The 27,421-nt window shown below is 35.7% G+C and overlaps 1 pseudogene; it reads right to left on the bottom strand.

The window, feature by feature from the left end:
* Positions 1 to 10,454: 10,454 nt before the first annotated feature.
* Positions 10,455 to 15,918, bottom strand: LOC118528939 (ubiquitin-ribosomal protein eS31 fusion protein pseudogene; annotated as a pseudogene).
* Between the last annotated feature and the right edge of the window lie 11,503 nt (positions 15,919 to 27,421).

The following is a 27,421-nucleotide window of genomic DNA, read 5'->3' on the forward strand; positions in this document are numbered from 1 at the left end:
GGGCTTTACCTTTCAACAAAAAGAGCTGTGCTTCGACTAAAGTCAAAAACAAATCTATACTCTAAAATATTCTTTCAGCATGTATCTGCATCTTTTTGTCTCTTCATTTCTCTTTATAAATATATTCGATTAAATCAATACAATAATTAAGTAATTAGTAAATTGAGATTAAGACCACCCAAATATAGATAATATCTATAACTTTAAAAATCTGATATTGAATGGGATTTATTTTATTTTTAGTTTCTTGTTTTGTTGCAAGGTTTTATTTAAATTCTAATTAGTTAACGTATAGTGTAATGTTGGTTTCAGAAGGGATGGGCTTTATTTTAAAATAATGTTTGTTGATCCTACAAATTATTACATCTACTTCTATTCTGTTTTCTTTCTTTGAGGATTCCCTTTAATAGTCTTTGATAAAATAACACATGCAATAAGTTCTGGTATATTAATATAATGTCAGATTGAATGCAAAAATGAAAGCTCAAATACATTGAATAATTCTTTGTGGATCTTTAGCAAGGCAGTAACAGTGGTTTCCACATTTGGAATACTAACAAATCAGGGTGTCTGGGTGGCTCAGTCAGTTAAGCATCAACTCTTGATCTCAGCTCAGGTCATGATCCCAGGGTCATGAGTTCGAGCCCTGTGTCATCTCACTGGGCTCATGCTCAGCAGGGAGTCTGGTTGAGATTCTCTCTCTCCCTCTGCCTCTGCCCCTCCTGGCCCTGCACTCTTGCACGTGCTCTCTCTCTTTCAAATAATAAATCAATAAATCTTTAAAAAAAGAAATACTGACAGGGGCACCTGGGTGTCTCAGTCGTTAAGCGTCTGCCTTTGGCTCAGGTCATGATCCCAGGGTCCTGGGATCGAGCCCCACATCGGGCTCTCTGCTCAGCGGGAAGCCTGCTTCTCCCTCTCCCACTCCCCCTGCTTGTGTTCCCTCTCTCACTGTGTCTCTCTCTGTTAAATAAATAAAATCTTTAAAAATAAATAAATAAATAAAATTAAAAAAAAAAAAAACACTGACAAATCACAAAAAGTTCCTCCATACACCTTATCATAAACTATTAGCTTAGATTCCACTGCATAATAAATACAAAAATAATTTGCCTATGCAAATAAATATGTGTTTTCTAATACTGATTAGTATATTATAAGATAAAACTCACAGATACATTTGTCATACTTTGAATTTTTAAAGAAGAATGCAGTAAATTGTGTGAGTTTTAAAAAATCCATTTGACATATATTGAGGTCCTACAGATTGTCAGCCTTCTAATTAAATGCTGCCAAAACAAAATAATACCTAAAGAGCCGAACTTTGCCAATTTAGAGATCACAATAATTTATTTTATCATTTTGCAGAGAGATAAACCAAAATCCAGCAAGATTAGTGCCTTGGAGAAAGAGAGCACACAAGGTTTACAGACAGATGTAGGGAAGCCATAGGGACAGTAGCAGTGAGGGGAACTTTTGAATGGAGGAAGAGCCCTTATCATTATGAGGTCAAAAAGGGCAAGGAGAGGGTATGGTTGATGAAATCTAGAAAGAGAAAGCTGGAAAGGTCTTCAGGCTGTGGCTATGGCCTTTGGCGGTGGGGCTCTGCTTGTATAAGGTGAACCCAAAGACAGGAAACTGGAGAACGTAATAATGCAACCTCCCACTCCTCCCACCCTCTGATTGCCTTCTTGACTTCTGGTCTTACTTGTTGGCTTAAATCAATTGGAAGCAAGAAGGCATTGGAGACAAATTAAATACACTCAACAGCCAAAATCCTGGGGCACTGAGCAAGGTATAGCAGGATGGAGAGTGAATCCAGATTGGCAAGTGAATGATATCTCACATCCTCCATTCTTCCCATTCTTTTTACCTGAAGCATACCCCTCCTTTTTTACTTCGAGTGAAATACTGTGTTCCCAGTACAGTCTTTCATGCTCTATTGTATATTCATAAGTGATATTAATTTGAACATACTCCTTCCAGAAACCTAAAATATTAGCTTTCCAGGGTTCTTCTTATGGGGTAGTGGGAGGGGGTTGATAAAATGAAATAATTTATTATTTCATAAAGCATATTGCCATAGTCCTCTCTTTTATATTTAGTCATAAGGCTTAATATTGTGATCATATTCACCATCTCCCTCCTCTATGTTCCCTTTAACTTCAGCTGGACAGGGTCTTCTACCTACCAAATCTCCACACACACATCATCTGAGTCCTTTGGGACCTTATCTTTATTGAATTGATTATTTGGACTATTGGGCAAGAAGAATTAAAAAGCACCACAGTGAGTTATATTGGTTAGAATTTTTTTTCATTGTCCCTATTATGAAGGAATTTTTTTCCAAGTAGAATTGATATACAACCTTCTCCTGTGCTGTTGGCTCAGTGGACAAGGACCCCCAAATGCCCAATGAGAGCCTTAGCTTCTATTTTGTCAGAAATGTGACTTACTTCTCTCAGAGAAGAATTCATCCTTCTGGCACTAAAACCTACCCCCATCTAGACTGTAGGGAGAAAAAAAAAAATATTTCCTTTAGTCAGATTATAGTTTTAATAGTGTAATGAGCCAATCCTTTTTTTCCCCTTGGTCTCTATACATTTTGTCTGTGGGATAGATGTCACCAGAAAGAGACCTTTGGTTTAAAAAAGCATACTGTCGGTGGGAATACAAACTGATGCAGCCACTCTGGAAAACAGTATGGAGGTTTCTCAAAAAGTTAAAAATAGTACCACCCTACCATCCAGCAATTGCACTACTAGGTATTTACCTAAAGGATACAAAAATACTGCTTCGAAGGGACACATGCACCCTGATGTTTATAGCAACATTATCTACAATAGCCAAATTATGGAAAGAGCCCAAATGTCCATGGACTGATGATGAATGCATAAAGAAAAGGTGGTATATATATATATTTATTTATTTATATACACACACACACACACACACACACACACACACACACAATAGAATATTACTCAGCCACAAAAAAATGAATGAGTACTATGCTAAACAAAATAAGTCAGTCAGAGAAACAAATATGGTATGATTTCACTCATATGTGGAATTTAAGAAATAAAACAGATGAACACAGAGGGGGATAAAGAGAGGAAAATCAAGGAACAGACTCTCAACTATAGAGAACAAACGGATGGTTACCAGGATGGTGTGGGGGGGCGGTGAAGGGGAGGTGGGGATGGGTAAAATATGTGATGAATATTAAGGAGAGCTCTTGTGATGAGCACCAGGTGTTGTATGGAAGTGTTGAATCACTAAACTCTACACCTGAAACTAATATTACACTGTATATTAACTAACTGGAATTTAAATAAAAACTTAAAAAAATAAAATATATAAAAATACACTCTATCATGTGGGACAGCATCTCAGTTATATAGTTTCTTAAATTAATATTGTTTGGCCATTTCACCAATGCCAGCTCCCTCTGATGATGGAGAATAGTCAGGCCAGTTAAATTGTGTGGGAATGAACTTATTTTCTTTTGCAGGATAGTCATGTTTGGATAAAGTCATCTCTGTAAAACACAGAAGTGATTAAAACACTTTGTTTTGAAAGCATTCAATAACTTCTCATTTCCCCTAAAATAAAACTCAAAACTTTATTATGAAATATAAATTTCAAGCTTTAATTTTCCTTTTGTTTTTATTGTGTACTAACAATTTCTGGATTCTCAAATTAAAACTAGATTAAGCCACTTGCTCTTTATTTTTTTTACTCTTTCAGACTTTTGTTTACAGTTCTGCATTTCTAAAAATATCCTAATTCACTATTTCTACTTATCCAACATTCATATCCAACATTTATTATTAAAATTCAGCTCAAAAACCTAGCTCTTCTAAATTTGCTAGGACCTGAGGGCACTATATATATATTTTTAAAAACTTATTATACACACACACACACACACACACACATATTTCCCCCCCTCTCTGTGCCTTGTTTCTCTCTGTTGAAATATCTGAGAGCAGGGGCATCTGGGTGGCTCAGTTGTTTAAGCGTCTGCCTTTGGCTCAGGTCATGATCCCAGGGTCCTGGGAACAAGTCCCACATCAGGCTCCCTGCTCAGCAGGGAGTCTGCTTCTCCCTCTCCCTCTCCCTCTGCCCCTGCCTGTGCTCTCATTCTCTCTCTCTCTTTCTGTCTGTCAAAAAAATAAATAAAATCTCAAAAAAAAAAAATATCTGAGAGCAGTTAATATACATTGACTGTAACTCTATGTGACTCTGTGACTCGTTTCTGATTTTAAGCTCCTTGAAGCCAGAGATTACATTAGATAATTTTGTGAACCATGGTACCAAGCTTAATAGGTTTTCGTCAGTTCTTTATTGAATTTGAATTAATGCAGAGTTTTATGTTAAGAAGAGTATGATAAAATCATAATGATAACAAATCAATCATACTTTATTGTTGAGTTACAATTTATTTTTCATCTTTTTTTTTTGAGGAATCAATGTCATAAACAGAGTGTTTAACTTGTTCTATTTGTATTCCTGATGTTTTGTGAAGCATATATTTTTTTGCATATTTTTATTTTACTATGTTATGTTAATCACCATACATTACATCATTAGTTTTTGATGTAGTGTTCCATGATTCATTGTTTGTGTATAACACCCAGTGCTCCATGCATGACGTGCCCTCTTTAATACCTATCACCAGGCTAACCCATCCCTCCACCCCCCTCCCCTCTAGAACCCTCAGTTTGTTCCTCAGAGTCCATAGTCTCTCATGGTTCGTCTCCTCCTCCGATTCTCCCCCCATATTTGATACTTCTCTGCTATCAATTTTTACTGAAGTGGCTGTTATAAGCAGAGAGGCAAAACATCTTCAAAGTCTCCTGCTAACTTAGTGAACAATGAAGATACTTTTAAATAGGTTAGGGAGTACTTAGGACTTATTTGTTATCCATGATGATTAAATTAGTAAGCATTTATTAAAATACTGAATAAACCAATACTTTAACAGGATAAAAGCATTTTACTGTAAGCGTGTAAGATGGTTACTACTTTTGGTGACTAAAGTAGGTGTAATCATTTAGTTCTACAATAGACTGCTAATTACAAAAGCATGATGAGTGTTAAAAATATTTTTAAAATTGAGATGACTTTACAAAAATGTTCATTTGTGTATATTTTCTCTAATTCTCTTATATTGCAAAATGTTCACCCAATAGTTATGTGAAGATGAACGCTGAAAATTTCAGTCCCAAAGACATTTTGAAAAATTCCTGATTATTTCCACTAGATAATAATAATCTGTCAAGAAAAAATGCAAACTGGATGGATATTATAGTTTTTACTAACATTACATGAGACCATAATGTTCACAAATTAAAGGTAAAACAAAAGCTTGTGATTTAAAATTATATTATTCTTTTTGTGTAATTTTTATTGTATTTTGAACTTTAATAATGTTCTTTACGATCAATTTTGGCATCAAATATTGAGTTGATGTTGAGTATATTAAATTTTTGCATTGGGGGCACTTGGGTGGCTGTCGGTTAAGCATCTGCCTTCGGCTCAGGTCATGATCCCAGGGTCCTGGGATCGAGCCCTGCATCGGGCTCCCTGCTCAATGGGGAGTCTGCTTCTCTCTCCCTCTGCTCTTCGCCAGCTTGTGTGCACTCTCACTCTCTCTTTCTCTCTCTCTCTCAAATAAATAAATAAAATCTTTAAAAAAATAAATCTTTGCATTGAATCAATTTTTGAAAACTTAAGCTTAATATTAGTAAGTGTAAATGTGCTGAAATTAGGAAACTTGGCAATTTATATATATGTATATATCATGAATTTGTTCATTAGTTTGTCAATTTTTCACTCATACAACAAATACTTAATATATTGACTATCTAACTCTGGAAAAATAATGATAAACAAAACAAATACAAACACCCTGTCATGATGCTTAAAGTTAATCAGAATCTTAACAAATGACTACAGATAGATCATAGCTACTTACATGGATGGATGAAAAGACAGATAGATGGATAGGCAGACATAGATGTGTAGTTAGATAGATTTAGATAGATTAATCAATGTGAGTAAACATTGAAGATAAATTTAAGTGAGTGTAACAGGAATACCTCCTTGGAATTTGAGAGTCAAATTAAGTCTATTTGAAAATGAAACACTTAATAGGAGGTAGCCAAATGATGAACAGGGAAAAGCAGTTTATGGAAAGAGAAGAATGTTTGCTTTGGTGTGATGCATATTTCATTGTGTTCAAGAAATTAAAAAAAAGGGGGCGCCTGGGTGGCTCAGCCTGTTAAGCGGCTGCCTTTGGCTCAGGTCATGATCCCAGGGTCCTGGGGTCAAGCCCCGCATCGGGCTCCCTGCTCAGCAGAGAGCCTGCTTCTCCCTTTCCCTCTGCCTGCTGCTCTGCCTACTTGTGCTATCTCTCTGTCAAATAAATAAATTAAAAAAAAAAAATAAAAGAAATTAAAATAAAAGAAAGTCCACAGTAAGTAGAACTGGCACATGAAGGGGAAAGCAACGGCAAAAAGAGACAAGATTGGTAAATTAGGCATAAATAGAAAATGGCACAGAAGTAGGGAGCAAACATGTAGGCTTTGTGGATAGCCTAATTATTACGGGAAATAATTGAATTATTTGAATCACAGAGAATTTGGAGTATTATGCTTATTGAAAAATCTCTCAGCTTTATGGAGAATGAATTGGACGTGGGCCTTGGATCTAAGAGTAGAAAGAGAGAAACATGTTGGGTTGTACTAGAATGATAGCAGGCATCATGGAGAACAGTGAAGGTATGGATACGTATTTTAGATGTTAGATGTCTATAGATTGGTGATTTTTTTTTTAATATTTTATTTATTTTTATTTGAGAGAGAGAGAATGAGAGAGAGCGAGTACATGAGAGGGGGGAGGGTCAGAGGGAGAAGCAGACTCCCTGCAGAGCAGGGAGCCCGATGCGGGACTCGATCCAGGGACTCCAGGATCATGACCTGAGCCGAAGGCAGTCGCTTAACCAACTGAGCCACCCAGGCGCCCAGATTGGTGATATTTTAAAGACCAAAGTAGGAAGGAAATGAACATATAACATTATATCAAATATAATCCCTAGCTTTTAGGAAGAATCAACTTGTTATTGAAATGGAGACCACAGGTAGACTAAATAACTTTACTAAATCAGTGGAGGGCCAGGTGCAGAGTGGGGATGGGAGAGTGGTAGGGTGAGAAGTAAATCAGGCATTCATTTCTGAACACATTAATTTTATTTTATTTTATTTTTTTTTATTTTTTTTTTAAAGATTTTATTTATTTATTTGACAGAGAGAGACACAGCGAGAGAGGGAACACAAGCAGGGGGAGTGGGAGAGGGAGAAGCAGGCCTCCTGCCGAGCAGGGAGCCTGATGCGGGGCTCGATCCCAGGATTCCGGGATCATGACCTGAGCCGAAGGCAGACGCTTAACGACTGAGCCACCCAGGCGCCCCAGAACACATTAATTTTAAAGTGGCTAAGAAATATGTGTACCTCATGAATTATCAAGAATATATTTGAATATGTGGGTCTGGATTTTCATAGATAAAAAATATAAATTAAGAGATGATACCAGATGGTTTTAAAAATGCATAAATAAATTAATTCACCTAGAAATAGAGTGGACATGACAAAACAAGAGAGTCTAAGTATAGAGGAATTCCAGTATTGACACATCAGATTGAATAGCAATAGCTATGAAAGAAAACTGAGAAAAAATAAAAAGCATGTAATCTGATGGAGATTAAGGAAAGAGAATATTTCAAAAGAAATATTCATTTAGTTGTGTTGAATGTTGCTAAGATGTCAAACTAATTGGCTAAATATGCAAAGAAATAATTTCAATATTAAGATTACGGATTACTTTGTTTATATTCCAGACAAAGACTTATACAATTTGCCTCCATGTATCATGCCTAGAATTAAAACTAAGGGGGATTTGAAATATTAATGAGTAACATTGCATCAATAGATTTTTAGATAAAACCCTTAGAGAAGAATAAAATCGCATATGTGTTTTCTTACGAAATGAAATTGATCTATAGCATTAATTAAATTTAGGAATTGTTTATATTTAATCAGTCTTTACAGAGTGTTATAAAATTGTATGAACTTAGGAAAAGAAAGTAATACATGGGGTTGTTATCAATTCTATTAAATATGGTATAAAAACTGTTAGCTTTTGATGATAATATTTACAGATACCTAGTACAAGTGTTAATACTTGTACTAAATGTTTTATATCAAGTAAATTGAAATTCTTAAGTGTGTAAGAATTAGACTTATATTTATTAAGAATAAAATCTTGCATGACATTCAGAACAAAGAGAAATATTCTTTTGTCCATCACCATTTCATGTTTTACTTCAAATGCATTGATGTTTAATAGCAATTACTTGAATCAAAGCAAAATTAATCCTTGTTTCATCTGTAGTTAAAAAACACCTATGCAGTTTTCAGAATTCAAAGATAAACATACATGGGATTCTGTTTCCTACCCACTCCATTATTGCAGGATTCCCCAGAAAAGCTCCAGTCTTACAAAAGCATCTGCTTGTATTTAGTGATAATCCTCTGTACTATTAGTTTTGTCTTTTGGGATAGGAAATTGATTACCTGACCTTAACATAGTGAAGACTTTGCATGTGTCTTGCCTTCTGCCTCAGACAGTAAATTAGTTATATAAACAGTGAAAAATAATTAAGAGTACAATGATGCTTTAGTTTGATTAGAAAAAAATTTGAGAAAATGAAAAATAGGCTTTTGTTTTTATTTTCCATAATATTTCTTAATTTTATTTACTTTTATTTATTATTTTTATTTTCCATAATAAATTACAAATTAAAATTCTACTGCCTTAAATAATGCATTTTATGGTGAGTTTTTGTAAGCACATCCATAAACATTTTAGCAGAGAGAGATGATGGGTAAAGGAGTGACACTTAATAGAATTACCTATCAGGATGCCTGTGTTTCTATCCAAAGGGAGAAGTGCTTTTCAGCTTGGGTACCTACAGAGTATGACAATACCCGTTCATAAACTGAACAAAACCGATCAGTTACAAAAAACAAAGAATTGAACATCTTATCTTACACATACTTGGCTAGTTAGTACTGAAGAATTAAAAATTAGTCGAAATACAACTCTGAATAACAAATATTTTATGTGCATGTAATTTTCATTTAATTATTTACAAAATAAAATTTATATTGTCCTCAAATATAGTAAACATTCAGCCATAACTGACAAATTCTATTTCTTGTCATTACAATAAATTCCCAGCATCTCATAAAGTCTTATGTCACAGTATAAGATAAACTCTATTGAGAAAAACTCTATTGAGAAAAAAATCTGTATTTCCTTCTGCTAAGTACCTAGTGTTCTATAAGCCTTGACAACAACTTCAAGTTTTTTCTTGGATTCCGACAGAAATGCAAGTGGAAAAATAAAAACTTCATGAAGGCAGTACTATGATTGTGAATTCTTGGAGTGTGTGGAAAATAGACAGTATATTTAATATATTAAGTATATTAAATATATAATATATTAAGTATATAATTAAATATATAATAAATTAAATAAATCTATACATACTATATGTTAAATACACACACAAACATATGTGCATGTATATATGTATATATATATACACACACACAGACTGGTATATACTAGTTTGTTTCAAATGCGATTTGAAAATGTGATTTTTTTTCCCTCCAAGTTTACCTTTTCTTTCAAAATGTAACCTTCGAAACATCCTAGAATTCTTTTTAAGTCTTCACTTTTTACCTGATGTGGGCCAGAGGCTCCACTTTCTCCTCCATCACTTTCAACAATACAAATCATGTCCCCAGTGCCCCTTAACCCTCTGGGTTCAGTAAAGCTTTATTTTAGTTTCTGTAGATTGCACTTAACTTCTAATTTGTTTAGATATGCACTTTAAAGGATGTTTGTCTTGTCCAGTATTTGCCTTATGCCAGTATTACTAAGTTTTTATTGTAATAGGGTTTCCAAATATGTAGCTTATTATATTTTTGAAATCAAATTATCATAGCATTGTGATATCTTGTTAATAGATGTGGAAATTTTCCACATCATTTTTTTAATTTAAAAATTATCCTTGTTTCTCTTGTGCTTGTATTTCCTTCACTCATTTTAAGATAACGTTTTTCTCTAAGTGTTGTGAAAAAGTAGCATCGAAGTTTTTATTGGATTGTTTTTAAAAGTTTGGATATATTGATCAGTTCATAATTTTGAATATTGCCATCCATTAGCATGGACAATCTCTCCCTTTAGTCAGATTATTTTTAAAGTGATATTTGTAATTTCTTCATCAATGTCTCCTAAAATTTGATGTTTTCTAAGAAGCTTGTGTTATTGTTGATGGAAAATTTATTCTGTTGCTTATTTTTTTTAGTTAATGTTTTTCATTAATCTCTATACAATTCCTTGTCTTCCGGTTTATTGAAGCAATAGGTCAGACGTTTACTATAATAATGTCTGTAAAGTGGCTAGCCATAAAAACTCCAGCACCACATTCATCTGTGGGGCACTCCCCACAAAGACAACTGATTGTGCTATTCTCATCCACTTTAAAATATTTCAGAACAGCCACCCTAACCTTCTTTTTCTTATGCTTATACTTGGGAGTGGTGTAAGACTTACTCTTCCTTTTCTTGGCATCACGAAGTCTCAACACAAGATGAAGAGTGGACTCTTTGAATATTGCAGTCAAAGTACATGCATCTTCCCATTGCTTACAAAAATCAGTCTCTGCTGATCAAGAGGAATTCCTTCCTTATCCTGGATCTTGGCCTTTACGTTTTCTATTGTACCTGGGGATTCAACCTCGAGAGCGATGGTCTTCCCCATAAGGGTTTTCATGAAAATCTGTAACTTGGTGGTGGTTCCGCCACAGATGGTAGATCAGAAAGGGATTCTATTGTATTTTTTTAATTAGTTATTACAATTTTATAAACTCAATGATCATTTGCATATGCTTATCCTCTATCCACAAATTTTAATTTTGATTTTAAAATACTTTTTGATATACTATTTAGGCAGTTATATTTTCTGCAAATGATATTTTCATTTCTTTCTTGCCAATAATCATGATCCTCATTTCCTTTTTCTTGTCTTATAGAATTAGCTAACTTCCAGTATAATGTGAAATGACTGAAATATAGCAATTTTTGTTCCCACTAAGCTGAATTGAAATGTTTCTAAAGTCTGATCACTATGGATGACCTTAGCTCTACATTTTTAAGATCCCCTTTACTAAGCTAACTAAGTTCCCTTCTATTCTTAGTTTTTAATGATGTATGCATTTTGGGGTGCTGGATGGCTCAGTCAGTTAAGCGTTCACCTTTGCTTTGGCTCAGGTCATGATCTTGTGGTCATGAGATCTAGCCCCTAGTGGGGCTCTGTGCTTAGTGTGGAATCTGCTTCAGATCCTCTCTCCCTTTCCCTCTCCCTCTCCCTCTAGCTCCTGTGTGCTCTCTCTCAATCTCTCTCTCCCTCTCAAATAAATAAACAAAATGTCTAAAAAATAATAATAATAAAATGTATGTATTTAAAAATCATCTATACACTTAATCTTTAGTTATTTTTTACTTTGGTTTTTACTTTTATATGTTTTATATTTATTCAGTTAATGTGGTATTTATTAATAAATGTTCTCATGTTTATCTAGAAAAAATACCGCTGAATGTGATACGGGTGGATTCTTAGAAAGATAATAAATAACACCCTTTCCTTCATCTAAACAATTAGAAAAAACAATTTTGGTTGATTGATTAAGAAGGAAGATCAAAGGAGTTCAGATTATTATTTATATTCCCAAAAAAGACTGTAATAAGGTAGTGCGGCTTATTTTTCTTATCCATGTAGACTTGCTAATTCTTCTGTTCAAAATTAGATAGATTTCCTCTTGGCGTCATTCACACTGCTGGAAAATCCCAAGTCTTTCCATTAAGATTCTGCTATGGTGGGGCGCCTGGGTGTCTCAGTCGTTAAGTGTCTGCCTTCGGCTCAGGTCATGGTCCCAGGGTCCTGGGATCGAGCCCCGCATCGGGCTCCCTGATCAGCGGGAAGCCTGCTTCTCCCTCTCCCACGCCCCCTGCTTGTGTTCCCTCTCTCGCTGTGTCTCTCTGTCAAATAAATAAATAAAATCTTTAAAAAAAAAAAAAAAGATTCTGCTATGGTAGGTAATCTTTGGGTTTTCCCTGTTTTCTTTTTTTCTTTAATTAGATTTCTAATTTGCCTTTCTATGTCTATTATTGTCACATTTATTTATGTATTTACATATTTAAACATATAAATATATCTTTATGAGAATGGAAATCTCTAGTTTATTTGTAGTATATATTTGCTTTATCTGGTAGGTTTTATTATATATTAATTCATTGAAATTCAGTTCTGTTTCAAAAGTATTCTGATTTCTATTGTAGACTATATATTTTTTCTATTTTTCTGTTCAAAAAAGACTATTTCTTTTGGGCGCCTGGGTGGCTCAGATGGTTAAGCGTCTGCCTTCGGCTCAGGTCATGATCCCAGGGTCCTGGGATCGAGTCCCGCATCGGGCTCTCTGCTCCTTGGGAGCCTGCTTCTCCCTCTGCATCTCTCTCTCTCTGTCTCTCATGAATAAATAAATAAAATCTTTAAAAAAAAAAAAAAAAAGACTATTTCTTTTTTTACTCTATTTGTGTGTAAATCAGATTAGTATGTCCTGGTAGTTTTAAAAATTTTTATTTATTATTAAGATGAGTATTTATTATTATATTTGTGGTTATAGAGTTTGTTCACTCATTCAATAAATATTTGTACATCACCCACTCTGTGCAAGATACTTTTCTAAGAACTAAGACTACATCAGTGAATCAAACAGATACAAACCCCTAATTTAATGGATTGCATATTCTAGGGAGAAATTTGGGAGGGGAAAGCAAGATAAAGAAGCAAAATACATTGTATGATAAAATCTAAGAGAAAAAAAACAGCATATAGGGAAAAGGAATAAGAATATCAAGAACTATAATGGCTCCAAATGTTTATCCTGTTTTCAGACCAACACATTAGCTCACCACAATATTATGGATATTGATTAAAGAGATGAGACTCTGGGTCAGAGGTAAATGACATTATTACTGACGGGATAGCTAAAATCATGAACATTAGCATATTTGCCTCAGTTCTGCTTGAACCTGAGTCCCACAGGGGCAACACTGATAGGCCAAGAAAGATGCCTGTACCCACAGTTTGTTAAATTACAGAAGAGGAACCTGGAGCATAAAGAACCTGAATCTTTTATAATAGAGAGTAAAAATACCTGTCATTTGTTCTGAAGGAGACACTATATTTTCCAAGATTGTTTATCATACAAACATAGCAGAACGATAGTCAAAAAAAAAAAAAAGAAAAAAAAAAAAGCCAAAACAAAACAAAACAGCTTGTGTCTTTGTTCACAAGACCTGCAGAAATGTAAGAGCCTCAAGTGTCTCCCCGTAATATTCACCTATTGCTTTTACAACATCCTGGCTTCAGTTTAATTTCCTCATTTGTAAATTGCTGTTGGGCATTCTGAATAATGTGACTAACAGTGGCTGAGATCAAATCTGTTCTATATGTCTCACAGAGAACTCAATTAAGGCTGTCCTCTACAGGACTCCAAACAGCAGAATTTATCAGAGAACAGTCCACCAAGGGACCATGTTTAAGCTCATTTCAGAGAAATCATCCTAGTCATGTGAGGGCTACATGATCTACTAGTAATGTTTCTTTAAATATTTGCAAGTATTTCATGACCACTTGTAAGGTGTATGTCACGATTTCAGGAGGGAAATAAATTAATTCCTAGGGTTGAATCCAGAGCAGAAGCATAGTTCCAGAGGCCCATAGAAAGAAAGTGTTGGTTACAACTACTGGGGCCTTGAAAGTTGTACTTACATCTGCTAAGAGGCACAAGTTGACAATATCTCCAACATAACCTCACAAATGAGTGGTAGGTCCTAGGGTTTCCAGTTCAATTGAATAATTGAGTTCAGTTCTTGTTTTTGGAGGGATAGTTATTTCAACCTGCCTAACTTGCCCAAACCAACAACCAAATGACGTTCCTTTAGCCCATGGAAAGACAGAGAAATAGCCAAGAGGATGGGAGTGAGAAAAACATCCTGAGGTATTGACAGGATTTTGTGGGGCACCTACAGGATCCAGGGCCATCCCTTTTGTTTCTGACAGGCACTTCAAAAGCTAAGGAAAAGAGTGATCAGATTGTGGCAGGGTTTTTTTTTGACTGCCAGAAAAATTGAGCATTATAAATATGCCCACATAATCCCAAAGAACTTTATTTAGTGCACAGTCCTCTGAATTGTGTCAGCAATTATCATCTACCTCTGCTGGTAGAGGTTTGATAAAAATGCAGTCAGGACTGAGACAGCTGAGGCTTCTGACTTGCCAACTAACAGGGCATCATCTATAGAGTGAGATCTTAGGACATCAGAGAGAGAGACACACATGCTAAATTCTGACTAACCTACTGGAGAAAAAATTCCAAAAAGAATTTGTCTCACTAACATTTCTCTACATGAAACTCTCCATTATCATGATAATACTCCCTAGTACTCACGGTAGAGTGAAGTTCAAACATGTAACTCATTAATTTCTGTTATGCCCTCAGATGTAGAAGCAACAACAGTATATTGATTTGGCCTAAAGGATCTCCCATACAAGGTCATGTTAGTGCCCCTTTCCCACTGTGAGATTTGCCAAACACTATCCACTGAATTTGGGCACCCCTACTGCCCCAGAGTAAAAGGCAGGATTGTAACTTTGGTGCCTGCATCTAAGAGAGACACGAAAGTTTTATTTCTTCTTCTCCCCAAGTTACTCACAATACACAGACCAATGTATATGGTTTTCAGTTCTCATTGTGAACAATGTGTCTTTGGCCTACCTCTAATCATCTTAAAGCATGTTAGATGTTAGATCAGGATAGAGAGAGAGGAAGAGGTCAGGGTTGTAGAGAAAGTGGTTCCTTACTCTTCTCTAGTTATCAAGTCTTTTGAGGTACAGTGGCATTCCAAGATTCTAATAACAAAGACTAACAAGGAAAATTTGTTTATAGGTCCAGCGTCAGTATGATAAAGCATGGGAAAATGATGGATTTGAAACAAATAGAAACTAAATCAGTAACTGGCATGGCCCACTCTTTTGTCTACTCACCTCCCATATATACTATTCTTGAAACCTAGTAAGATGTAGCTATTTCTCTTTCAAATATAGATAGTTTTACTTTCTTCCCAAAATACGGAGGCAGAAATTCTTAGTAGTAATTGTATAAATCTCCAGTTATATTAATTCCTGTCAAAGTATTACTGAACATGGTGTTCAGTAGTACTTTAACAGAAATTTAGGAGAAATTGATAAGATTTAATTGTGGAAGTTAACAAAAATTATATATGAAATAAAAATGGGAGGTGCCTGGGTGGCTCAGTTGGTTAAGCATCTGCCTTTAGCTCAGGTCGTGATCCTGGAGTCTCGGGATTGAGCCCCACTTTGGGCTCCCTATTCAGCAAAGAGCCTGCTTCTCCTTCTACCCCTCACCCCGTTCATGCATGCTCTCTCTCTCTTGCTCTCAAATAAATAAATAAAATCTTAAAAAAATAAAATAAAAATGGAAAGAAGCACAAAGAATAAAATTTTATATATGCACACACATACATATAAACATAACAAGCAAGGAGAAAATATGCAAAGCTACTAAGGTCATCATTGTGAGGCCATTAGTCGATAGCTATGACTTCATTCTTCTACCATCCATTCCATATTTCCTTTGACACTGGTAAAATCTTCAAATGGTGTGAGTTCCTTACTTTGTAGAGTTACATAAATCTTCATTTTTGAATGGCATGGCTTTCAAAATTTCTGCCTTATTTTGGATTCTATAGCTTCCTGTTTATTTTTCCTATGGGAATGGAAGTACTAAGAGGTGTCCTAAGAGAATCCCCTGGTCTCCAGACATTCTCTTTCTTGTATTCATCATACAGCAGTAATCCAATTTCTTTTGGGTAACCAAAATTAATCATTCTGTCCAGTAGAACCACCCCTTTTTTGACATGTTTTTTTAGTAGTGTATCCCAGAATGACTAGGTGCTGATCTCATCTTCCAATTCAGTGGAACCATGGTTGTGTCCGTTAGTGGAAGCAAGTGAGAAGTAAGATCTCCAAACCGTCAGAGGTAAAAGTCATTGGCATAGGAAGCGAAACTTTCCTGAGGGGTTTATTAAGAATAATGGAAGACCCACATGTACTTCCATTCCTTGATTCCCAGACCCATGTATTCGGGTTATGGGGGGAGACTGCACCATATTATGGTCCTTCATTGAAAGCATATCCTTATTTGTGAGTCAAAGCTCCATCTATTCAGAGTGTTGTGTCCTGATATGTGCCATAACTGAGTCTGAAGACATTCATTCAGAAGGTTCTGAGTAAGGGGATTTGTATTAAGATCAGTTAATTGAATGGGTGTGAACTCATTGCTTTATTTCCTTTTCAATAAAAGTAATTTCTTCATCAGAAACTCTATTCTGTATAGTATATAATGATAGATGGGCATTCTGGATGTGCATGGATGGTGGTGCCAGCAGAAGCATTACAGGCAAAGGAGGCAAAACTGTATCCAGAATATGTGTCTATTCTAGTGAAGATAAATCTCTGTCTCTTAATAATGGAAGATATCCAATGCAATCAGCCTGTCACTAGACTGCTGGCTGGTTCTCTGGGTAATGGTTCTATATTATGGGCTCAATGTTGGACTCTGCTCTTGATAGATCTGTAGCTGAACAGTAGTGGTAAGAGGTAAGTCTTAGACTCCTTTCTGCCAACATGACCACTTTATTTATGAGCCAGTTGAACAAGTACTTAAGATATCTGGGGAAAGAGTATGACTCACATCCATAGAGCATATTATTTGTCTATATGATTACTAAAATCCTCTGATTAAGTGGATGCATTTTGGTGGGCATTCAAATATCTTTAAAGTCTGTACCTTTTCTGAGAGATTTGTCTACATATCTGTTTTTTTTTTTTTTAATCTACAACTTTTCTCACATTCAAATGTGGTATAGGTTGCCTTCAATCCAAAAAAACTTACTATGCATTGTGCTGCAAGGTACAGCAACTTTTCTTCACCTTAGAGGGGTTGTCTTGGCATGCTGCCGACCACTGAACCCCCAAAAACTTCATTTAGGTAGCAAGCCCCTAAGGTTTTGTTGTGTTTATCTCCTACCCCCTATTTCAAGGGTTGAAAAACGTTTTCTGCAAAGGACAATATAATAAATATTTTAAAATCTGTGGTAGATATGATGTCTGTCACAACTACTCTGCTGCTCTAGTATAAAAATAACCAAAGACAGTATGTAAACAAATGATCATAGTTTTGTCCCAATAAAACTTTATCTCTAAGATTGAGTTTGTCAATCTCTCCTCCAGTTGGAATATGTCATACTAAGATATGATATATTCCATATCTTCTTACTCATTACTTCTTACTCATTAGATCTAATCAAAATGATGCAATTGGTAATGAGCAGTGGAATGTGAAAAAAATAAAAGGAAAAAAATCAAAATATTTACAGACAATGGTATGACAAAGAACAGAATTGACATTGCCCTGAGACAATTGTGAAGCCACACTGTTGGCCCTACTAGGTAAGGGAAAATTGCTTCTCATATTATATATTGATATAGGGAAGCCAGTATTAGCCAAACCAATAGCTGCATACCAAGGGCCAGGGGTGATGATTTGCCCAATAAAGAGATTACATCAAAATAGCAGTTGCAACTCAAGTTAAAACCAGAATAAGCTGGAAATACTACAGTTATTATTCAAGTACCCTCTCCTCTGACTGTGTGCAGACTAAACAGGTGACATACATTGAATTTAATAATTGTTACTATGAATGATTTTTTAGATACATTTATCATGGCATTATCACCTGCAGTTTCACCAAGGACGTGACAGTGTTTCTGTTTAATTATCTTGGTAAGGAGGGGACATTAGGAGAAGTCTCATTATGATAGAAGATGACTGTGACAGAGTTGAGGAGAATGAACATACCCTTGCACGGCATGTGCCCCAGAAAAAAATGTATTACAGGTTTTCAAGTATAGAAAGGCAAGTTGCTGAGAAGAAACACCACGGCATGACACTTCTACTAACAAGGAAAGCTGTATAACTCAGGGTCCAAAATCCTGAGTTTCATCTGGGTCCAAAGTTTCCATTCCAAGTTTCAGGATCCCTTATTTTTCCTAACCTACACCCTATTTATCACATGAGAAACTTGTTGAGGCTGTAAATCCAGCTGCCATTGCACACAATTAATTTTTTTTTAAGATTTTATTTATTTATTTGAGAGAGAGAATAAGAGCGAGCAAGAGCCAGCAAGAGAGAGAGAGAGAGGGAGAGAGCATGAGCAGGGGGAGCGGCAGGCAGAGGGCAGAGGGAGAAGCAGGCTCTCCACTGAGCAGGGAGCCTGATGCAGGGCTCGATCCCAGGACCCTGGGATCATGACCTGAGCCGAAGGCAGACACTTAACTGACTGAGCCACCCAGGTGCCCCCACAATTAAATTTTGTATTTCTTTTTAACAATGTTGGTTCTGATGATACAAGAAGTAACAGATCATTTTATGGCTGTCATGGAAGTTCTTTAGTTTTCGGACTGAATTTAAACTGAGAGTTAAAGACTTGAGCTGGTCATTTTCTTTCTATAAGCAGTGCATTCAAAGGAATGCATGTAACACCACAGTTAGACAGTGGTCTGTAATTACCCCAGAAACAGTCAAGTGGAGCAGCCTCTTGGGCTCTCAAGGTACCTGGTTCTGTTAGAATTTTATCACGATCAACCCCATGTGATGACTTGATAAATGAGAAGCCACTCCATGCTGTGCATTACTAGCTTCCCAGTGACCATTTACAAGGAGCTCAGCACTACACTGAAACCCAATCCAACCGATCGTAGAGAGGCTGTCGGCAAGAATCACTCCTAGTGTCAACTCTGTATCAGTCAGATCCAATCGGGAGTCAGGAAAAACTCTTATTTTGAGAAAGGAAATTTTAATAGAAACAGTGTTCAATTAGGCAAAGGTGGTTGACTACTTAAAGAGGTAAGGAAATACTCAGGAGATCTAAAATTAGTGAAGGTAAACATAAAGCTACTATCTATAGACTAAGGGCGAGTGATGACAAAGGAAGATGCCCACCCAAAGACAGATTCAGATCTCTTTGAAAAGGGTTAGACAGGGGCGCCTGGGTGGCTCAGATGGTTAAGCTTCTGCCTTCGTCTCAGCTCATGATCCCAGGGTCCTGGGATCAAGCCCGCATCGGGCTCCCTGCTCAGCGGGGAGCCTGCTTCTCCCTCTGCCTCTCTCTCTCTCTCTCTCTCTGTCTCTTATGAATAAATAAATAAAATCTTAAAAAAAAAAAAAGAAAAGGGTTAGACAAACTCAGAAGCCAACAGCCTTACTGGTGTCAAAGCAAGTTGCCTGAGAGGGCAAGCTGGAGCCATGCTGTTGGAGTCACCCACGGTTGTCACAAGGTGTGGGTCGGGCAGCCCAAGCCTCTAGATGTGGTCACTAGGTGGGGAGAGTTAAGGGAGCGTCCTGCCACAGCTGCTATGGAAGTGGCTCCTTGCTAGGGAAACAGGGAACGCAGGTAGTAAGAAGCAGTTGTTAGGTACGGAAAGAGTTGTCTCAGTGGTGGTAGAAACTTGCTCATAGAAATGGCACGCTGCCTGGAAGAGTGTGGTCTGAGGTGGTAGCAGGGATGCTCTTTACATCGGGTCCTAGGGGTAGGTAGACAGATGTCCCATGAGCTTGACTAAAACCTGCCATTAAAACATCCTCGTGTTGGGAGAGTTTGTGAAGTCCACTAATATTGTTGGGAAAATATAACTGAAAACTAAATCTCCTGCGACTCGAGAAAACCTCTTTACAAAAGGAGGAGAGAAATAAAACCGGTTTTATTATTGAAAGAGTATTAAACCATCATGTGATGTGCATCACAGGCATTTCCTAAGCAGATTGCAAAAAAAAAAAAAAAAAAAAAAAACTGCAAAATCTTACCATTGTACATAGTCAAGTGATACATTTTATACATTTTTTAAGATAAATAATAACTAATCCTTGATTAAGAGGACTCTACTGCACCATTTGTTACATATAGCTCATCCTAAATCACCTGGTAATTGGAGTAGCCACTTGTTTTGCTAAATGCTTTTAAAAGAAAAAAAAAAAATGTCTTGTATCTTTATGACAGGAGAAAGGCTAGGTTTGGAGCTTGGAGCCAGGAAAGTGGGAGATAGGGCTGACGTCTTGCATTTCAAGAGATGGCTTCCAAGCCTTGACAAGCTCCCAGGTTCCTGGGATGCTCTTTCACCCGTTGAATAGATTTACTTACAGTTCAAAGAGGCAAAGAAAGAATGTACAAGGTTTCTAAAGTAAACACTTTAAAAAAGGGGAGGAAGTTGGAAGTCTCTTCCCTTATTTTTAACAAAGAGAATTAAACCTCCATTTTTAATATGTATTTGTTCTTACAATATGAGCCTCAATGGGCCTCTTAATAAAAGGAAAACTGGAAGCAGGACCACAACTGGGAAAGGAAGTGGCATCCTATCTCTGTCTCCTTACAATGTCACTATAGTGCTTTCGCTTGACAAAGTTGAACATTTTTGCTAGCTGTAAAGAAGAGATTTTTAGGAAGACGCTATTGCTCTAGACAAAGAAGGGTTGATTAGGAGTTGAGAGACAATAAATTGATAACCATGCCCACATCCTATACACAATTTACTTACTCTACTTTTTATTTCTAAAATAATTAATCCGAGATCTTACATCATAAAAGCATATAGACATATAAATTATTACTCTTGTGGGACCCCATTGTTGCGTGGTACCATCATTTACTCAATCTATGGATGGATAATAAGTTGTATCCACAATGCACTGTTTAAAACTGCAAACACTACTGCAACAAGATATACTTGCATATGTGTATTTTTGGATTTTTGCCAGTGTATTTTAGAATAGATTTCTTGAAATGAGATCTCAGTGTAAAAGGGGAAACGCATATGTAATTTGCCAAATTCCCTTCCATAAGGTTGTACCATTTTGCTTTCCCAACAAAAATGTGAGTTCTTGCTTCTCTGTAGCCTTGGCAACAAAGTATTTTTGCAAACTTTTGAATGTTTGCCAATCGTATAGATAAGATATGGTGTATAAGCCAAGCTGTAATTTGCATTTGTATTTAGTTATGTCATTTAATTCTCTCTTTTAGAGAGTTTATTGTTTTTACTCTTAAAGTAAAAGAAGTGAACTTAGAATTTGAATTTGGAATGCCGCCCTAAGCAGGCTTCTTTTAATCACCTAGACATAGGGATCTTTATTTTAATATTGATTCAAGCACAACAAGGCATTTATTAATGAGTAAGATATACTTCAGAAACATGCATTGTTTCTGGAAACATGGTTATTATATAAAGAATTACTATAGAAACAATTTATTAATAGCTTTAAGGGGATTGGCAAAGTAAGCTGAGAACTCCTTATAAAAAGTAGGAAGATAAATATTAGAAAAACCACATAAGACATGTAGAAAAACAAAAACAGATATCTGTGAATCTTGGAGAGAAAAAAAATGTTAAGTTCAAATGAGAAGTCAGAGGAGGTACAGTAATACTGCTGATTAGATCTGTCTTAAAGTAAGATGCATTACTGGTCCTAGAAAAAGTAGGAGAGGACAAGATACAAATCTTTCTTCAAAAAAGCATCTCTACAGTAAGTTTCAACAGTTACATTTATATTCAGAAATACAAGTTAAGAATTATTTTCATAAGGAAAAAAAAAAACAAAACACAACAAAACAGATCTCCATTCTTAAGCATTTCAATCTTAATGCCACCCAATCATAACCAAACTTTTTGGACTAGTTTTTTTTTGTTTGTTTGTTTGTTTTTTGCATGATTAATTTAATGGTCTGTTTCTTCTTCTCCATTTCCCCACAAAAGACTACTAGTTTTAAAACTTACTTTTACTACGGTATTTATACTCCATTTAATTTTTAGAAATAACTGGATTTGACTACAAATATCCACTATATCATTATGATGGCAAACTCATGGAAATCAAATCTAATTTATGTGAGCTTATATTTGTTCACTTAACTACCAAATTGACCTGGGCAATAACCAATCCCACTTCTGTTTGGTGAAAATATATAGAATATATATGAGTGAGGTAGTGTACATTAGGGTGGTTGAGGGGTAAGAGAAGTGTTTATAAATTCTACAACAAAAAACAAAAGAAAATTTAGTTAGATTTAATAGAAGCTGACATACTTCAGGTGTTTTTTAACCCCATCACTTTTTATGTGGGTATGACTTTCAGACAATATCTCTGAAAGTATTGTCTCTTTTCCAAATTCATTCACCTCAGTCTCAGCAGAATAATTTAATTAATACACAAAGTATGAAAATAGTGTCCCTCGTATTTATAAATAAATGAATTTTAAATACTTATGTGCCTTGGGTCATCATCCTCTCAACCAAAATTTTAATTTGCATTTGACTTAAACACAGTTGATTTCAATGAGTTTCAGAAACATCAACTTCATACATACAGAAAAGAAAATGTAACCTGATTTCTTCATGTGAAAAAGATTGGAGTTTTTATTAAAAACAAACAATATTGGGATGCCTGGGTGGCTCAGTCTGTTAAGTGTCTGCCTTCGGCTCAGGTCATGATCCCAGAGTCCTGGGATCTAATCCCACATCGGGCTCCCTGTTCAGCGGGGAGCCTGCTTCTCCCTCTGCCTACTGCTCCCCCTGCTTGTGCTCTCTCTGTCTCTCTCTCTCTGTCTCTGACAAATAAATAAATAAATAAATAAATAAATAAATAAAATCAATCTTTAAAAAGATAAAAATAAAACAATATAAATTTGTCAGTGTAATTTGATGGCTTCTTTAAAAAGCAGATGTAATCTTAGGCTTAAGTTATACAAGAATAAAATATAGATCTAGGGAGGAGATAGCCTCATTATATAGTTTGATGGTTACAATTTATCTAGAGATGATATAGAAAAGCCCACATACAGTCTCATTGTAATTCTACATGCAAAGAGTTCACTACCAATGTTAATTTGAGATGGTGAGGACATAAAAATACTTTTGCTTGTGACCTTCAAGTACTCACTCTAAATCAGGTATCAGTAAATATAGACAGGTCTCAGAGATTATACCAGATGTAAGAAGTTCTAAAAATTTACAAACAGTGATGAAATGAATGAATTAGTAAGGATTTGCACTTAAAACATGACAAATGGGAGGTTTATTATTATCCCAAATGACATTAGAAAAATGATATCTGCTCAATATAACCTTTTGCAAATATTTAAAACAATATTAGAATTAAGACTGACAATCTTCATGGTAGACTGTGTTTAAATGAGAGTGGATGGGCCATCCCATTTGCTCATTCTTGCTGTTAGCCAAGAGATGGATGGTCATTTGCTTGAGGTAGAGGATATAAGAATCTACAAGGCACGGTTCCTGCGCCCCAGTTTACATCAATCCATTTTTGTTAAAACAATTTTGGTACCTTTTTCAGTAAGTTAACCAGATGATTTTCATTGGTTCTTTGTTTTTGTTTCTTCTTAAGAATACTCCTTCCCCAACACACACACACACACGCACGCATGCACACATGCACACACACATGCATGCATGCACACACACACACGTACACATACGCACAGAGCAATGAGTTTGTAATTGTTAACTTTTTTGACACTTAACATATATTTCACCTGGATAGCATAAATTTATTTATTTATTTATTTATTTTTTTTAAAGATTTTATTTATTTATTTGAGAGAGAGAGCACATGAGATGGGGGAGGGTCAGAGGGAGAAGCAGACTCCCCGCCGAGCAGGGAGCCCGATGCGGGACTCGATCCAGGGACTCCGGGATCATGACCTGAGCCGAAGGCAGCTGCCCAACCAACTGAGCCACCCAGGCGCCCTGGATAGCATAAATTTAGATTGAATTTCCATTGTAGAGTTTTTCTGATTGTAAGCACTTTTATTTCCTTGTTTTTACCTTGTTCCTTTTAAGAGTATGTCAGTATCATATGACCTCACTGATATGAGGAATTCTTAATCTCAGGAAACAAACTGAGGGTTGCTGGAGTGGTGGGGGGTGGGAGGGATGGGGTGGCTGGGTGATAGACATTGGGGAGGTTATGTGCTATGGTGAGTGCTGTGAATTGTGTAAGACTGTTGAATCACAGACCTGTACCTCTGAAACAAATAATACATTGTATGTTAAAAAAAAAAAAAAAAAAGAAGAAGAAGAAGAAGAAGATAGCAGCAGGGGAAGAATGAAGAGGGGGAATCGGAGGAGGAGATGAACCATGAGAGACTATGAACTCTGAAAAACAAACTGAGGGTTCTAGAGAAGAGGGGGGTGGGAGGATGGGTTAGCCTGGTGATGGGTATTAAGGAGGGCACGTTCTGCATGGAGCACTGGGTGTTATGCACAAACAATGAATCATGGAACACTATATCTAAAACTAATGATGTAATGTATGGTGATTAACATAACATAATAAAAAAAAAGAATATGTCAAATATCATATATATAGATTTTGTCCATGTTGAAACTCTACTGGCATGGCTAAGACATACTAAATTCCTCTATCGCTTTACAAATTCTGGCGTGTGTTTGTTTTTTTTATTTGTAGTTTATCTTGGGAGATACAGATAACATTTATGATCTTTACTTGCTCATATGAGAATTGCTGCTGTTAAAATACCCTGAAAACAGCATTTCAAATTAAGCCAAAAATGATTTGCCCCATGCTGTTGTCATCTTGTGTGAGACTTAAACAAGAAACAACTGTGAAATAAAAGCTACTAGTAATGCCCAGAAAACTGAAGTGAAACATAAAGAAACTCAACCATGACTGGATAGTTCATTTTCTTTCCCCATGCTTCTACTAAATGAAAAGAAGATGATAATGTGTGACATAAAGTTGCAAGAGATCACAAAACAACAGATTTTAATTCTAAATATAGTAAGAATTTATAAAATGGATCATTTCTCTAGTAGTTTGGTCTTCATATAATTGAACGACAATGCATTAATGGTGTATTAAATGGTGATCCATTGAATGTGATATTCTTTAAAATTAGAAGAAACACCTTCTGAACAATTGAGTTTTTTACAACATGAGTATCAATATCGGAAGAGTCATTTCATATTTTGCTTGTTTCTATTAAAGTTACTGTATATTTATTGCTGGACCAAGAACACTAGTTTTTAGAGTAATATTTTTCCAAGTCTTTGACTGCTATAGGGGCCATTTTCTTGACAAGTTTTGCTCTATTTTCCAGGTTTTAAAACTCTAGACCTTGGGGTCATGTTAATGCAGTACCTGATGGAGTAGAAAGCAACTGAACATACTTCAAATCAACTACACTTCAACTCAGTGTTCTCTTAAGTTACATGAAGCACGATGAAAATTGTTAATGTACGCGAAATCATTAGTTCCATTTCCAACATTATCCTATTTAAAAGAATCAGATACAGTTTGTAATTAACACGGTACTATCAATGAAGTTGTCATTTGGAAGGATGATTATTAGCCATTAAAAAGTGAAAAGATCTATTTACTCTCACATCTGATATCCTGTGTGGGCATTTTGAAAAGTGCAATAGTATTTGAAGCCATGTTTCAACTCAGAATTCGTGTGTTAATAACCATGTGCTACAATAGCAATTCAGAATAGTTCCATAAAAATCAATTTACAGTTAAATTTATATTTAATATTCACTCTGTGATTTTCTCTTATGGAGTTCTTAGGAAATCTTACTCAAGTTGCACTTTGTTTAATGGAGAGTGAGACACACATCTGTTTGTACTATTAGCTTATTATTAGGTGAACCATGAGTTTTTAAATTAGTGGCCCCAATATCTAACATTTTAGTATATAATGTTATATAAAAACAAATGAGAATTTTATGGATTTTCTGTTTTTAAACATTTCTTAACATGTGATTGATTTCAAAATTAATTTAGGCTTTTTTAACAATTAATAAAATGTGGCATAGGAACTATGTTTTCAAAGCTCGTCGGGTGTTATTACACTATTCTATCAATTGCATTTTTTATGCATATGTATTATTGAATTTGAGCCTTTTAAAAACTTTATTAAGTTAGTACTATATGCTTAGACAGGAGACACGCCAAAGAAAACTTGCCTGAGATCCAAATGTTGGTAATGACAAAGTCAGGATTCTAAAGCAGGCTTGTCTGGCTCTAAATGCGTTATTCTTTGCACTATGAGGGAGTATTTATTATTTAAAGCTGGCTCTGGAACCTTTTATAACATTTAGTCAGTTAAATCTAAATCAGTAGGGTAATATGTAAAACACGTAACAGGAGGGTATTTAGTCTAACTGAAGTACAAGGGGGGAAAGTTTTGACAAAGTCAATATATTTACAAACACAATAATCTCTCATAATATTTAGTCTTAAAACTTTCCTCTTATTATGTGTTTGGTTTTCTTTTTATTCTGATACTACAAATATAGATTACCAGAGCGTTGTTTCCAAATAGTGTTTACAAATTAGCTGAAATCATTAAATTAATAATTTTAATATACTTATGTGCTAATGTCTGTGCTAACCCATATATTTCTTCCTAAGACAAGTAAAAATGTTATAGCATTTTCAAGGTTAGAAGCTTTCAGAGAAAAGAAGTTTTTCATCTGTATTTTTTACGATGATATGAGTTGATCTACATCTGATATCTCTAACATATTCCCTGTAGGGACCAGATTCAATAAAAAAAAAGAGGGGGGGTTAGGACATGAGAAATAAATGGAAGACATTGATAACCAATCATGGAGTTCTTTCTTACTTAGTGTGGACAAGACCTCAAAATCCTTCTCAACAAGTACTCCAGGAAGCCACTACCAACTGATAAGAGTTGGCATGTCAGTTGAAACCTATTTACCATCCCTGCCCTCAATTCCATTCTTAACACAGTTGCCAAACTTGTCTTTCTAACATTTCATTCCCCTCCTAAAACCCATCGTTGACTTGACATTGCCTTTAAAATGAAGCACAGGGCGCCTGGGTGGCTCAGTTGGTTAAGCGACTGCCTTCGGCTCAGGTCATGATCCTGGAGTCCCTGGATCGAGTCCCGCATCGGGCTCCCTGCTCAGCGGGGAGTCTGCTTCTCCCTCTGACCCTCCCTCCTCTCATGTGCTCTCTCTATCTCATTCTCTCTCTCAAATAAATAAATAAAATCTTTAAAAAAAAAATAAATAAAATGAAGCACAA

Source organism: Halichoerus grypus, chromosome 4 (assembly GCF_964656455.1).
Source record: "Halichoerus grypus chromosome 4, mHalGry1.hap1.1, whole genome shotgun sequence".
Classification (NCBI taxonomy): Eukaryota; Metazoa; Chordata; class Mammalia; order Carnivora; family Phocidae; genus Halichoerus; species Halichoerus grypus.